Source organism: Thunnus albacares, chromosome 5, assembly GCF_914725855.1.
Source record: "Thunnus albacares chromosome 5, fThuAlb1.1, whole genome shotgun sequence".
In the NCBI taxonomy this organism is placed as follows: Eukaryota; Metazoa; Chordata; class Actinopteri; order Scombriformes; family Scombridae; genus Thunnus; species Thunnus albacares.
The window spans coordinates 1,588,623-1,603,084 of NC_058110.1; positions in this window are offsets into that span (position 1 = coordinate 1,588,623).

Below are 14,462 nucleotides of genomic sequence, written 5' to 3' on the forward strand. Positions count from 1 at the left end.
CACCAAATTTGGTATACAGCTTTGGGGGACTGAGATACACATTTCTATTATAAATGAGCAAGATCAGTCAAAAAACATGGCCACCATCAAATAAAATATCTTCGCAAAGGGCAGGGCTTAGAGAGTATTCGCCATAACTCATTAAGCGTTTGTCCAGTCATTATAAACCTTGGTACGTATGTTCAGTCTGTAATTGGGAATAAGTCTATCACAACATTTTGAGGCCAACCCATAGAGGGCACCAGAAATGCCACAAACAAGTATATTCAGTTCCCTGCTTTGATTTATGATGGAATGATGCCATCTGTTGGACTTTTCTATGTAGGTGTGCTGCACACAGCAAACAGGAAATAGGTAGTGGGTAGTAGTCTCCCATCCTTTTGTTCCTCTGTTTGCAAACCATGCACCAACACCGAAAGCAATCATTTTCAATCCTGGCCTATTATGCTTAAGAGAGCAATGGCTGTAAGTTTACTTTCTTTGCTTTATGTATAGAATCCTATATTGAAGAGTATTTATGACGGGTGATGTTTGGCACCATAGCATTTCGTTCAGTTCAATTTACCAGCATGTAATTGTGTTGCAGCATAGATAACATACAGTGAATATGATTTGCAGTAGCACTAGCTGAGTCCAAGTACAATGTTTGTATATTTTGCCTTATATGTTTCCCTGTATCAGATTAGTTTATTTTTATCTACATTTATTTGTTTATAAGACCTATTGTAAGGCTAGTAGATTAGCTCTGTACATGGTTCTGTGATCCTGTAAAAGACAGTGATTTGTGTTTTTTCCTTTTCTTTATAGTTTCACTCTTTTTCAATGACAAGAATGTGATGGCAACATGAAAGTCATTAAACTCAACAGCTAACATGCTAACTTCCTGACTCACATGTTGTTATTAAATGGCGTTTGGCTGACTGTCAATCTACGTTCCACTACTCTACAAACTCGTAGGGAGGACAGTTACAACATATCTGAAAACCCAGTGGACAGAATTTCACCAAAACTGTAGTGCAGGCTCTCAGGGTGAGTATTAACCAAAATCTGAAGCGTCATATTGATTAGTGCAAGTGAGCGTGTCCTATCACATGTTTGCTCTTAAGTCAAGATGCCTTTCAGCAATCCTGATCAAACACACTGGAGACATCCCTTACCATCTCCTGTACATGCACACCAAATTTTGTTCAAATTTGATGAAGGGGGGACAAATGGTGGAATTTTGAGTGTGCAATTAATGAAATGCTGCAGCCTTTGTGACGGTGAAACAGGTGTGTGATTGGTCTCGCTCCTTCCTTAAACAGAATTAAACTAGCTGAAGTGACTTTGCTCAACTTTGTAAAGTGTGAAACCCACCTCACTGCTTTCAGGTTTGAACCCATGAATTGCCACTTGTTGCTATATTTATTATTAGGGCCCAAGCAGAGTTATAGTCATTGCACCACCCACTGACAACAGGAAGTCAGCTTTATATGACAAAAGTCATCAGATTTATATGGAATTTACATAGTGGGGTGTACACATAATATATAGCAACATGATATATGATTAGTGGGTGTTGTCTAGTGCCACATAGCACACAGGAAATGATATTTAACTCCTTCATGCAATGCATACAAAAGAGCCTGGTGCGCCTCAACATGCACAAAGGTGCAAGAGCCTGATCATTGCTGCTTGCAGCTTTAATTATTATTCTGCCAAAACAATCACATTTTTGAAGGGCTAAACATGCTCGAAAACTCATGAAACTTTGCACATATGTCAGAAGTGTTGGAAAATTATATATTTTATGGGTGTAGGCATGGATGTGGTAAAATGGCTCGATAGTTCCACTTAGAAAATTTCAAGTCGAAGCCCACACCTTTAAATTTGATGTAGATGAACCCAACCAATTTCAAATTCGGTCGGCGTCATCTTAGGGCATTTGTGATGACAATTTATCAATATCTTGCCTTTTTCATGGAACACCCTTGACATGGCTTGCTGCTAAATTTGCATGTTCACCACGCAACAGGAAGTCGTTGTAACTCCACTGGACTTTGTCCAATCTGTCCCCCGCACCACGCCAGCCCACCACCATTATCACTCACTGAATATAGCATAAAGCTTACTGTTTACAGAGAATCTGTGCTATGGTGTTATCAAGATATTAAAATGCTATGGAGTAGAGCCAGTGGTAAATTACAAAGGAGCTGCACAGATCAGAAAGCAGTTGCACCATGGAGATAAGTTACAACAGAACTATATATATAGTAACAACTATACACACATGCCCCTAGGGTAGGTGTAAATTATAAAATGACAGAACTCACTAATGGTAAAACAGCTGTTTTTCTGCCACACAGCATCATTTTTTTCATTAATTGCTGCCATTTTACAACACAGTAATCCAGTAGAGACCTCATTTATTGATATGATATTTCAATATTGATCCAGCTTACTATGATGTGCTAAGATGCCAAATGACTCATGCCAGCTTTACACATAGCTGGTGCTACTCAGTGCAGTTTGTCGGATTAGCTGATGTCTCCCCCCTCTGTAGCAGCAGCCAGCTGCTCCGACAATGTTGGAGCAACTTTACAAATAGGTGTTATTTGGATAAACTGACCACATAGTAGGAGTCTCCATGTTACTATCCTGCCTTACTTCAAGTAAAAACTTAATAAGGTGACATATTAACAGTCCTATAACAAAAATTTCAATAGCATTCAGCCTGGCTTTACCATTACCGGGCTGTGCTGCTTCTTCCTGTCATGTTGGGCTGAGGGCAGACTGAGTGCTTCAGTAGCTCACTATCGCCCCTGTGGTACAAAGTGGTACTATGTGATAGTTTGGGCCAAAGCTAGCTGGTTAGCAAGCTAACTTCAGTAGATATTTCTGCAACACAATATAGGTCTTTGACATAACTTCAAAACTGTTATTTCTTCACACTCTGTTGATAATTTTAGTCAATTTGGGGATGTTTTAAACTAAAATTCTGTCCAATTCTTACACAATATTGAGTCATAGTCATAGCACCACCTACTGACAACAGGAAGTCAGCCTTATGTGACAAACATCATCCAAATTACATGAAATTTACATGGTGTGGTCTACACATGATATACAGCAACATGACGTATAATTAGTGGGTGTTCTCTCGCACCAGATAGTGGACACATGAAATGATAGTCATCTCCTACATGCAATGTCTAACATTCAGGAGAATGTATATCTGTGTCTGTTGCTCTCTGTTAAATGTACAGATGGGTGACAAATTAAAGGAAAACCCAGTATAGTGTCTTTGTAATTTGTTGGGCCATCAGGTGCCACCAGATCAGCTTCAGTGCACTTTGGCATTGATTCTACCAGTTTATGGAACTCTACTGGAGGGATGAACACCAGTCTTCCCATAGATATTTTCTCATTTGGTGTTTGGATGATGGTGGTGCAGAGCGCTGTCTAACACGTTGGTTCAAAATCTCCCATAGGTGTTTACTGATGTACTGATGTGACTGAAGCTCCTGCCATCCGTGCCCAATCAACTGGGCCTGTTCAATATCTTTTACATGCCACAGAGCTTGATTGGATGTTAATTGCTCAGTTGTACCATGTGGTGAAGCTGTGTGGAAGCATCTGCATTTGTTATGTTTCTCCAGTCATTTATTCAGATTTTTCCTTTAATTTTTCATCCACCTGTATTGTAAATGTAAAGTAATGTAATGTAGTTCACACACACTTCACACATTTGGATCTAAATACACAAAGACATCACATATACAGAAAGAGATTTGTTTTTATAGGTCCAGGGAAATGTGCTTATCTGTGGAGACCTCAATGCACATACTGGGTCCTGCCCAGAGTCAAACTCAGTGAATGGTAACAAACACATAGTTGGACAAAACTCTCTCCAAAACACCAGTAACCTTCCTCACCGTAATTCTGGACCCCCAGGTCAACAAGAATGGAAGAGACCTGCTCCAGTTCTGTACATTGTTAACAGTAGGTTTAGAGAAGACAGTAGTACAGTAGATTACATGATAAGAGATTTAGACCAGTTCATTTATAGTCAAACCACTAACACCTCTGTCTGATCACAGCCAAATTACTGTGTTCATTAAAAGGACAGAAACTAAACACTTCACACACAAAGCCCAAAAATCTGTGTAAGAACAGGACAGCATACAGACGGGCTCCAAACAGTACACAAGAGTTCCTGAAAGCACTTGGAAGCCAACAAATTCAAAAGCTCTTAGACAACTTTCTGGACACCACATATGTTCACAGTGAGGAGGGCGTAGTCCGAGCAGTTAGAAAAAATTAACCAGGTCTTTATAACTACTGTTCATAAACCCCAACTGCAAAGCAAACAATACAAATGTACACTGACCTGATAATTACAGAGGCATTGGTGTGAACAGTAACCTCAAGAAGGTTTTCTGTAGCATTATAAGGTCATGGCTCATACTCTTCCTTCTGAAACAGACAGACAGAGAGAGAGAGAGAAAATGTCGCAGTGTTTATACAGTTCTTACTTATTTGTATTATTTTTTAATCACAATGTCTACATTTTTTATTTTCTTTGAAGTTATCTTTACCTATCTGTACATTTAACATCAACATCACGATTCTGTTTGTGATCATAAGTTAATTTGACTTGTTCTTATTTATTCATTGACTTCATTGACTTTATTCTAGTAGATCTTTACTTATACGATGCACATTTTTGTTTTTATTTCACACTTGCTTTGGCAGTGTAAATGTATGTTTCCCATGCCAATAAAGCCCCTTTGAATTGAAATGAAATGACAGACAGAGAGAGAGACAGACGGAGAGAGAGAGAGAGAGAGAGCACAGCTGCTGTTCCACTCTCATCATCCTGGTGCTGATGGGAAGAAAAACATTATCCTTTTTCAATTCTCTCTCTCTCTCTCTTTCTCATTACACAACTATCCTCACTGGCACAACATCACAAGCACCAACACACACACACACACACGGTGCATACATGCATACAGTGCATCTGTGTGGGAGCAGTGAATGGGTGTTGGGTGAGGGGGGGGGGGGGGGGGGGGGATCTCAGCTGTTGTGCTTCTCAAAACCCTGGGAAAGTGTCCCTTTTCATGGCAGCCCTGATCCCCCCAGTACGGCCCGCTCACTGTTCCCCTTCAGCACTGACTCATGTCTGTGTGAAACCTGAAGCCTTGATTCTGATACTTTTTGGGAGATGACTGTGGACAGCGGAGCAGCACCACAAGGCTTAAACAACCATTTCAGCCCAAACATGAGAGCTTTTATTTGCCAGTGACTCATGGCAAGTTGTGAGTGATGTACAGTTTCTCTGAGTCAGGCTGTGGTCACAGCTTGAAGTAAATCTGTATGAAGCTTCTTCTGTTTCTGTGCCCTTCAACATTCAACCTTGCACAGTCAACTAATAGCATTCATTGTTGACCTGTGAGGTGAAGTCACACTGTAGAGTCGAGAGAGAGAGAGAGAGAGAGAGTGTGTGTGTGTGTGTGTGTGTGTGCGCGCATCAAATCTTGTACCATGGCCACATAAACAGGATGAAGACGGGGTTATCAGACTGGACTTTAGATTTCACATCCCTCATTTAATCCCTGAACTTGTCACTTTCATATATTTCATCAAACTGGACTTTACATCATACATTACATTCATCCTCCACTGTTACATAATTCAGTTATTTATGCACATGTCACATTTAATTTCTGCTCGTCAGCTTCATATATTTCATACACGTCATTTCTTTGTCCACAGTCCATATTTCCTTTGTACAGTCAGTATTTCATTGCAAGTTTTATATCCCATTTCAAAACTATTACTGTTCCATTCTGTAAATAGATTTTTTTTTAAAACAATTTTAATATTACTTTGTTTATTTCATTATTATTATTATTATTATTATTATTATTATTATTATTATTACACTACTTTTGTCTATTTTTATTCTTCTGTGTTGGTTTTTTGGGGGCAAACACCAAGACACATTCTCTGTATGCTTACATTGGCTAATGATACTGCTTTTCATGCTGACATAAAATCCCAAAACCAAGAATCATAAAGATGCATACACGTCGTTATTTTAAAACCTGGAAATGAGAACAGGTTGGTCTTTTCAGTCCTAACCCTAACCCGAGCCTGTTGTAATGAATAATTGTCAGCAGTATTGTGATCTCTGAAGGTGACTCGTTTCAGTCATTATTTCCCCTAAAAAACCAAAAAACAAACAAACAGAAAGCTTCACATCATATATTGGGCCTTCAAAGTGCTCTGAAACTAGGCCTGGGATGGCTTTTATCCATGAAATGAGGAAATTTAAACTTTGTTGTAGAGATAAACTAAATACATCGTTGGAAAGGTCTCAACCTGGAGAATAACATAATATGTCAGTATGATATGTATAATATGTCAGTGGTTCCTGCTTTGAAATACTGACCTTTGAACATTGACCTCAGTGCATGTTTGAAGGCTTATATTCAGAAACTAAAGGGGCTTCCACTTCTGGGAAAAACACCAATATTTTTTAAAAACTACTAGAGCCACACCATACAACTACAGATCAGCAGCACAGTTGTAGTTCCTCCAGTTTGCAAAGTCAGGTTGTAAATAGAGTCATAAAAAGATATATCTACTGAATATATCAAATATCTAGTGCTGCTGAACTAGTAATTACACAGCATTTAGATGATCTGTGTCAAGACAAAGTAAAGATGTTGGTTTATTTCAGATATAACTTTCTCAGAATCAAAGGAGAAATAATTAAAACTGATGGACTTATCATTAAACTATCATATAGTTGAGTTATCAAGGTCACTTTCGTGTTTTTATGTTGAAAAATGTTAAAGATTATCATTAAAAGAAAATCTTAACATGGTGACAGTGAGGAAAATACCTCGGGCGGCAGATCCTCTGGTCAGATAATTCAATTCATCTCTGAGGCTCTAAAATCTACATTTTTATTGAAAAAACATCATCAAACAGTTACATAAAATAACACAAGTAACGTAACATAGTATTGTTCTTGCAACTGCATTTATAACCTTTTTTTTTGGACTCAAATGTAGCTTAAAAACATGTCATGTGATGCTACTTTACCAGTAAATATTACTGGGACCACTACAGAAAATTGCAGATGAACATTTAATATCCAGGAATTCATATTATAGACACGACTGCCGACTATCACTGTATCAAACTGGCCACAGTTTCACACATTGAACATACAAGGTTCAGCCATATATAAGGTTTTGACCTCGTCTTGTCTGTTTTTGCAGACAGAAGCTTGACAATCATGTGACGTGGACGCAGGCCAAGAAAATGTAGACACCTCACAGTTTTAGAGCCATTATTGTGAAACGAATACGTTTTGCTCTGTGCACCAACATAGCTATTACACATTTTTATGTGAGACTGGGTTGACTTTTTCTCAGTTTGTGGCTGTAATGTTACTGAAACACTGGTGATTGGACATGTTTTTGCAACCATGTTGTATCTAATGGAACCTCATGGTCTTGGAGGTTTGCCCACCTGATTTTCTGTGTGTCCACCCACATTATTACATCTGGCTGCTCCTGATCAATCACTGCATGGACGGGGTGTGATTGCTGGATTGTCTGTTTTGTAAAGTTACAAAAATTGTTGGTCATACAGACCCTGCCTCTACTGTACCTGTCCAAAATACAGAAAATATCAGTTTTTTTTAGGAAACTCATGTCATTTTTATTCTTTTTTTTTTTTTGGGCATTTGACAAGCAGCATTTGCCATAAGCCCTGGACCATTGTGGGTTAAGCTCTCAGCTCTAGAGAAGAGTTGACGATGGACAACGGAGGGTCTGTAATAACAGCAGGACTAAAGAAGCGAATGCTGAGCACAGATTACAACTAGAAAGATGAAAAAATGACATCAGAAGAAAGTGAAACCAAGTTAAAATGATGGAAGTACCTGTGCTGTCACGCTGGTAAATTTTATGGGAGCTGTAGTTTTTTATATACTCAACAAATGACCCATTGTCTAACAAAAGGTTTCAACTTCTGATCGGGGGGTTTCTAGGAGTGGACGAGGTCTGGGTCTAAGCCCAGACCATCTGGGGCTGTGGTTAGGGTGTGTGCACATGCAGAGCGTTCAACAAATGTTTTTGGGTGTTCTGCCTGGAACCCTACTGCCTGAATTTCATTTCATTTTACTGTATTGTATGACTACTGCAAACATTACATTTCATTTGAAATTGAATTTTTAATATTAATGTTTAGACAATTGTTCTGGAAAATATGAACATCTGCAGGGCCTTATGGTGGGAGCGTTTAATTGCTATTTTACTTTTTTATTCTGATTTTACATTTTTATTTGACTGCTGTAATGTTTAGCACTGTGTGTTGTACAAATAAAATAATCCAGATAACTGGTCTACAGCCAAACACTAACAGCAAATTGAAAAATAACCAAATGAATTTAAGTTTTTCTTCAGAAAGAAATCTAACGTCTTTAGAGCAATATGCTTCAATAAATATAACATGAAAGAGCAAATGCTCACTTCATAGCAGAAGTACACAAATCCACTATTTTAGAAAAAAACAAACAAAACAAAATATAGCCGCAAGGGGCAATGATTGGAGTCTAAGCAGATTGCAAGCATTCAAATTAAAATGACCTCAATAAGCATTGAAAACATACCACATGCATGAGTTACCACCTGAGGATTTGAACCATGGACCTTTGTATCCATGGAGAAAGTAACTCACTGACTGTGCCACTAAGGACACGTGGTTTTCCACACACCTTCTCACAAATTGAGGCAATGACACCACATGTGCAAAACTTAAAAGCTTACAACAGTCAAAATGTTGGTGATAAAATTCTGAAAAAAATCACACATCCTACTGCTGGTGTTGCTGGTTTGTATTGTCAGATACTTTGAAGTTTGATCAAACATTTGGCAAAATAGAAAACATTGTGCATAAAGTACAAATTACAGCAAAATATTGAATATCACTGCAGACTTGATATCTACCATCCAGAGAATGTTGTGTCAGTTTTGGTAGAACATGAATGAAGACTTGTGGAGATATAGATGTTAATTGTTTTTGCATATTTTGAAAAATATAAAGTGACAGACTTCTGAACTGACTGTAGGCAGGGAGGCAAACTTTTGTCAATTTCGTAATAATCCTAATAGATAAAATTGAGTTCCAGCACCTTCATTGTTTGGACCCCTGATAATCTTAACACCGTCCTATTCAACTGGCAGCCAATGGGCCACATCTGGCCTACAATCAACCTTCAAGTGGCCCAACAAGCTTGAATTAAAAGGCAATTTAATAGCAATTTTAATATTTGTATTGTATTATTATTTGTTAATGTAAATGTTATTGTGTAGCCTGAATCATTACAGCACTGTGAGCGTGGTCTAAAATCCACAGCAGTCAGGAATCAAAACCAGATACATATCCTGCCAATCAGGACTTCTCTCACAAATCAACACTTCCTCATGTGACACAATGCCGACCTTGCTCGTAACTTTTCATAACATTTGGCTACTGACAGTCTCAAGCAAGTTCTCTACTGAAAGTATGTTTCTGTAGATCCTGAAACATAAAACTGACAATGAAAACCGTCAGTTAAACCCTGCCTGGACTGACAAATACTTATTTATTTTACTGCCTCCAAACGCCAGACCAATGTGTTTAATTTACAAGGAGGGCTTCATGGTAGTAAAGAATATAATATTCAGAGGCACCACATTGAGAAACACCAAACCTTCCAGACAAACTCTCCTGAGGGATCACAGGAGAAGGACGCTAGTGCAGAGTTTGATTGCATCTTATAATCGGAGCTGTATTAGCCTGGTGCGGTCATGCACAGATCAAGAGAGAGCTACAGCAGCTTCTCTTCATATATCCTGGATCTTGGCAAAGAAAAGGCCATTCACAGACTCTGAAACCGTGAAAGAATGCATGCTGGCCTAGTGTGATATCCACCATTACAAATGTACCCTTGTCTGACACTTCCGCTAATCGCAGGGTTGAAATTCTAGCTACAGATATTTTTTAAACGCTGTTAGAAGAACTAAAAAAAGCTGATGTCATGTCTATAGCAGTATACTGCACAATCGTCCATATATGTTTGATTTTTTGACAGCAGATGCTTCAGAGAGGAATTGCTTGGCTTACTGACACAACTGGTGAGATCATCTTTGGGAAAATTTCATCATTTTTTAAAGACGATGGTCTGCATATGGAGCTTGTGTGGATGCTTGTAGCGGATCGGGCTCCATGATGGAGCAGGGAGAGTGAGCGGTTTGACAGCACGTTGGTCCGCTGCTGCACCTCAGATGATGTCCTTAAACTGCATTGTGCATCAGAGGATGTTGAGCTTAAAATGACAATGGACTGTGTGATGGCTACAATTAGTTTCATTCACTCCACATCAAGCCTCCAACATTGTTTATTCTGACTTTCAGACACGTCTGCTGAGCATCACGATCTGCTTTTGCACAATGACGTTAGGAGGCTGAGCAAAAGCAAAGAATTGAATAATTTCTGTGATGTCAGAGAGGATATCACAAATTTCCACAAAAAGGCGGAAACACACTTGAATCAAATGCTGAACGATCACTTCAAGGCCAAAGTCTGCTCTCTGAGCGACATTCCAACACATGAATGATCTAAATTTGGGACTACGGGGCAGAGACAAAACTGTCAAACTGTCAAACACACATTCCAAGTCAAACTGGACTTGAGCACAGGCAGGATGCTACATTTTCCAAACCTCCACAAATGCATCGCATCACCAGCACAAGTTACTGATGTGATGACAGATTTTATTGCCAGGTTGAAAGAGAACTTTTCTGATCGATTGGATGGATTTGCTCTGCTCACAGAGATGATGGGCTTTGCCAGAGACCCGTTCACTGTTGCAATAGAGAGGAGCTTTACCTCCAAAGCAAAGGACTGATGTCAACGTACACCAGTTCGTTAAGAAGATAATAATCATTGTGCTCAGTATGTTTGGATCAACATACATGTGAATCAAAGTTTTTGCACATGAACTCAATAAACAACAACTCTTGTTGCTGCCTGACTGACAGCACTCTCCACCAGTAACTTCGGACTGCATCGACATCTTATGAGCCAAACGTCACTGCTTTCATTCAGAACAAAAAAACTAAGAAAGTCATGTCAGCAGAGTAACTGTAACCTTCATATCTACATAATGTGGGATGTGAAAACAAGGATATACCTAATCACATAAGTCCTGGTGATTTACAACAAACACGTTATGTTCCTTCAGTGTGCAATAGGAGGTGTTGTGTTATATGTGTGTGTGTGAGAGAGAGAGACAGAGAGAGACAGAGAGAGAGAGAGAGCCGGGGGGGGGGGGGGGGGGGATATTGGTAGAGAGAGATAGGGTGTGTTATTGGTTAGTGTTATTGCCACTTGTTATGGTTCTGTGCATTGATAGCTCTTTTTTATTCTGTTTCTGCACTTTGTGACATGTGTGGGTCAGATGTGTGAAATGTATTGCTATATTAATTGCCTACTTCTGTAGTATCGCTTACTGGCAACAAGAAGCAAACCTTATTTTATTTATTATTTATAAGTTGGTTTGATTTACATGAAATTTAAAGTATGTGGTTTACATTTGATATGCAGCAACATAATGTACATTTAGTGCCTATTATCTAGCACCACATGGTGGACACATGAAATGATGGTTGTCTCTTACATGCAATGTTCAATATTCAGGAAAATGTAAATGTTTAGCTGCATTGTGCTGCTCTGCAATAACAGCACTTCGACTGCGATGCAACCCGACATGCAGGAAGTTGCGAGGGCCTGATCATCACTGCTTACATCTTTAATTAGAGCTCAAGCATCGGTGAAAAGACCCTGTTGTATTTGAAGGAATTCTTCTTCCTCTCTTTTTTCCCCAAAGAAACACATTTTTGAGGGGCTAAATATGCTTGAAAACTCATGAAACTTTGTATATTCATCAGATTCATCAGGTCCGGGGCATGGTGTTAGCAAACTGGCTCAAAGGCATCCCCTCGGAAATTTCAAATTCAAAGCCCCCACCTTTAAATTTGACATAGATGAACGAAATTTGGTAGGCACATATATCATATCCAGACACACAAAAAAGCGTCTTGGAGCCATACCATAAGTCCAACAGGAAGTCAGCCATTTTGAATTTATTTTGCAATTATTGCACACTTTTTGCCATTTCCAGGCATTGTATTTTAAGGAACTCTTCCTAGAGATTTAACCTGGCCTAGTCCTAGTCATAGTCATAGCGCCACCTACTGACAACAGGAAGTCAGCCTTATATGACAAACATCATCTGATTTTCATGAAATGTACATGGTGTAGTCTACACATGATGTACAGCAACATGACATATATTTAGTGGGTGTTCTTCAGTGCCACATTGTGGACACAGTGTGGTATTTAACTCTACTCACTATGCGAAATCTATGACAATAGATTCAGGTGACCTTGACTTAATGTACTGCTGCATTAATGACCCACGTGTGTAGCACTGTCTAGTGGCTATAGCAAGCTAGCCTCATGTTACAAATTTCCTTTAATTTACATTAAATTTAAAGTGTGTGGTTTACATTTGATATGCAGCAATATAATGTACATTTAGTACATGTTTTCTAGCACCACATAGTGGACACAGGAAGTGATAGTCATCTCCTACATGCAATGTCCAATATTTATGAAAATGTATATACAGGTGACAAATTAAAGGAAACACTGGTCCAGGTCTGAATGCTTGACCCCTACAGTGAGGGGGTCTGATGGCTCTGTTATACTTTGGGGGGCATTTTGCTGGCATGGTTTGGGTCCACTTGTCCTCTTAGAGGGAAGGGTCACTGCTAATCAATACAAAGTTGTTCTGAGTGATCATCTTTATCCTATGATGAAACATTTCTATCCTGATGGGAGTGGTCTCTTCCAAGATGACAATGCCCCAATTCACAGGACACGAGGGGTCACTGAGTGGTTTGATGAGTATTAAAATGATGTGAATCATATTATATGACCTTCACAGTCACCAGATCTCAACCCAGCTGAACACCTATGGGAGATTTAGGACTGACGTGTTCAGCGCTCAACACCACCATCATCAAAACACCACATGAGGGAATATCTTTATGAAGAATGATGTTCATCCTTCCAGTAGAGTTCAGAGACTGTAGAGTCAATACCAAGGCTGAGGAACACCATTCTTCAAAAAGATATTACCTTTAGTAGGCAAAATGCCTCAAGGGCACCTCCTAGAAAGTTTCAAAGTCAAAGCCCCCACCTTTAAATTTGACATAGATGTGCAAAATTTGGTAGGCAGATGTACCATCTCCAGACATTAAAAAAAAGCCTCTTGGAGCCATACCCTAAGTCCAACAGGAAGTCAGCCATTTTTAATAAACTGTGCATTTTTTTCACAAAGTGAAGTCATTGACAGTTGTTGTATTTTAACAAACTCCTCCTAAAGTTTAACCCGAGCGACTTAAAATTTGGTAGGTGACATGTAAACACCTTTGTGATGCTAAGTTGTGAAGCTTTTTAGTTTTCATTGAACGCCCTTGGTATGGCATGCCAGTCGATTCTGCCTAAAACATGTTTGGGGCATTAAACAGGAAGTTGTTGTAATTCCACCGTACATTGTCAAGGGACATGCAAAAGCATATACATGTCAGGCAACCTCCACTAAATGTATTGCTGCATTAATGACCCACTTGTATAGCACCACCCACTGACAACAGGAAGTCAACCTTATGTGACAATCATCATCTGATTTACATGAAATTTACATGGTTTGGTCTACACATGATATACAGCAACATAACATGTTGTGTATATCTCTAGCACACCATAGTGGACACAGGAAGTGGTAGTTATCTACTACATGCAATGTCCAATATTCATGAAAATGTACAGTGGACCCCTTTCCCATTCAGTTGAATGGGAAAGGGGTCACGGACTGCCCAATGGTAAATGTATCACTGCATTAACATTTCATGTATGTAGTATTGCCTATGGGCAAGTGAAGCCTAAATACATAGTTCATGTACAGCATCATGTATTGCACACAGGAAATAATATTTTATCCATTCACACAGTGCCTGATAATCCTGAAAATTCAGAGCCATGTCCACCAACCTCCAGTAGTGATACCATGGCTTGTTGAGGGCCTGTTCATCGCTGCTCGCAGTTTTAATCATTATATTGTTTTCACATATCCTGCATCTTGTGTTCTATATTTTATCTCTGTCTTATTGTTTCCTGTTGTTAACGTAGCCTTTATAATGCTTCTCACAAAGTCAATTCTCTAACCTCCACCTGTGTCAGTGGACCTACTCATAGCAGCATTAACATGCAGTGTCACTGTAGCCTTTGCTTGTTGATGTGATATTGCCGAGGCTCCATATTAGTCTGTACGCTCAGTATTCAAGGATTTG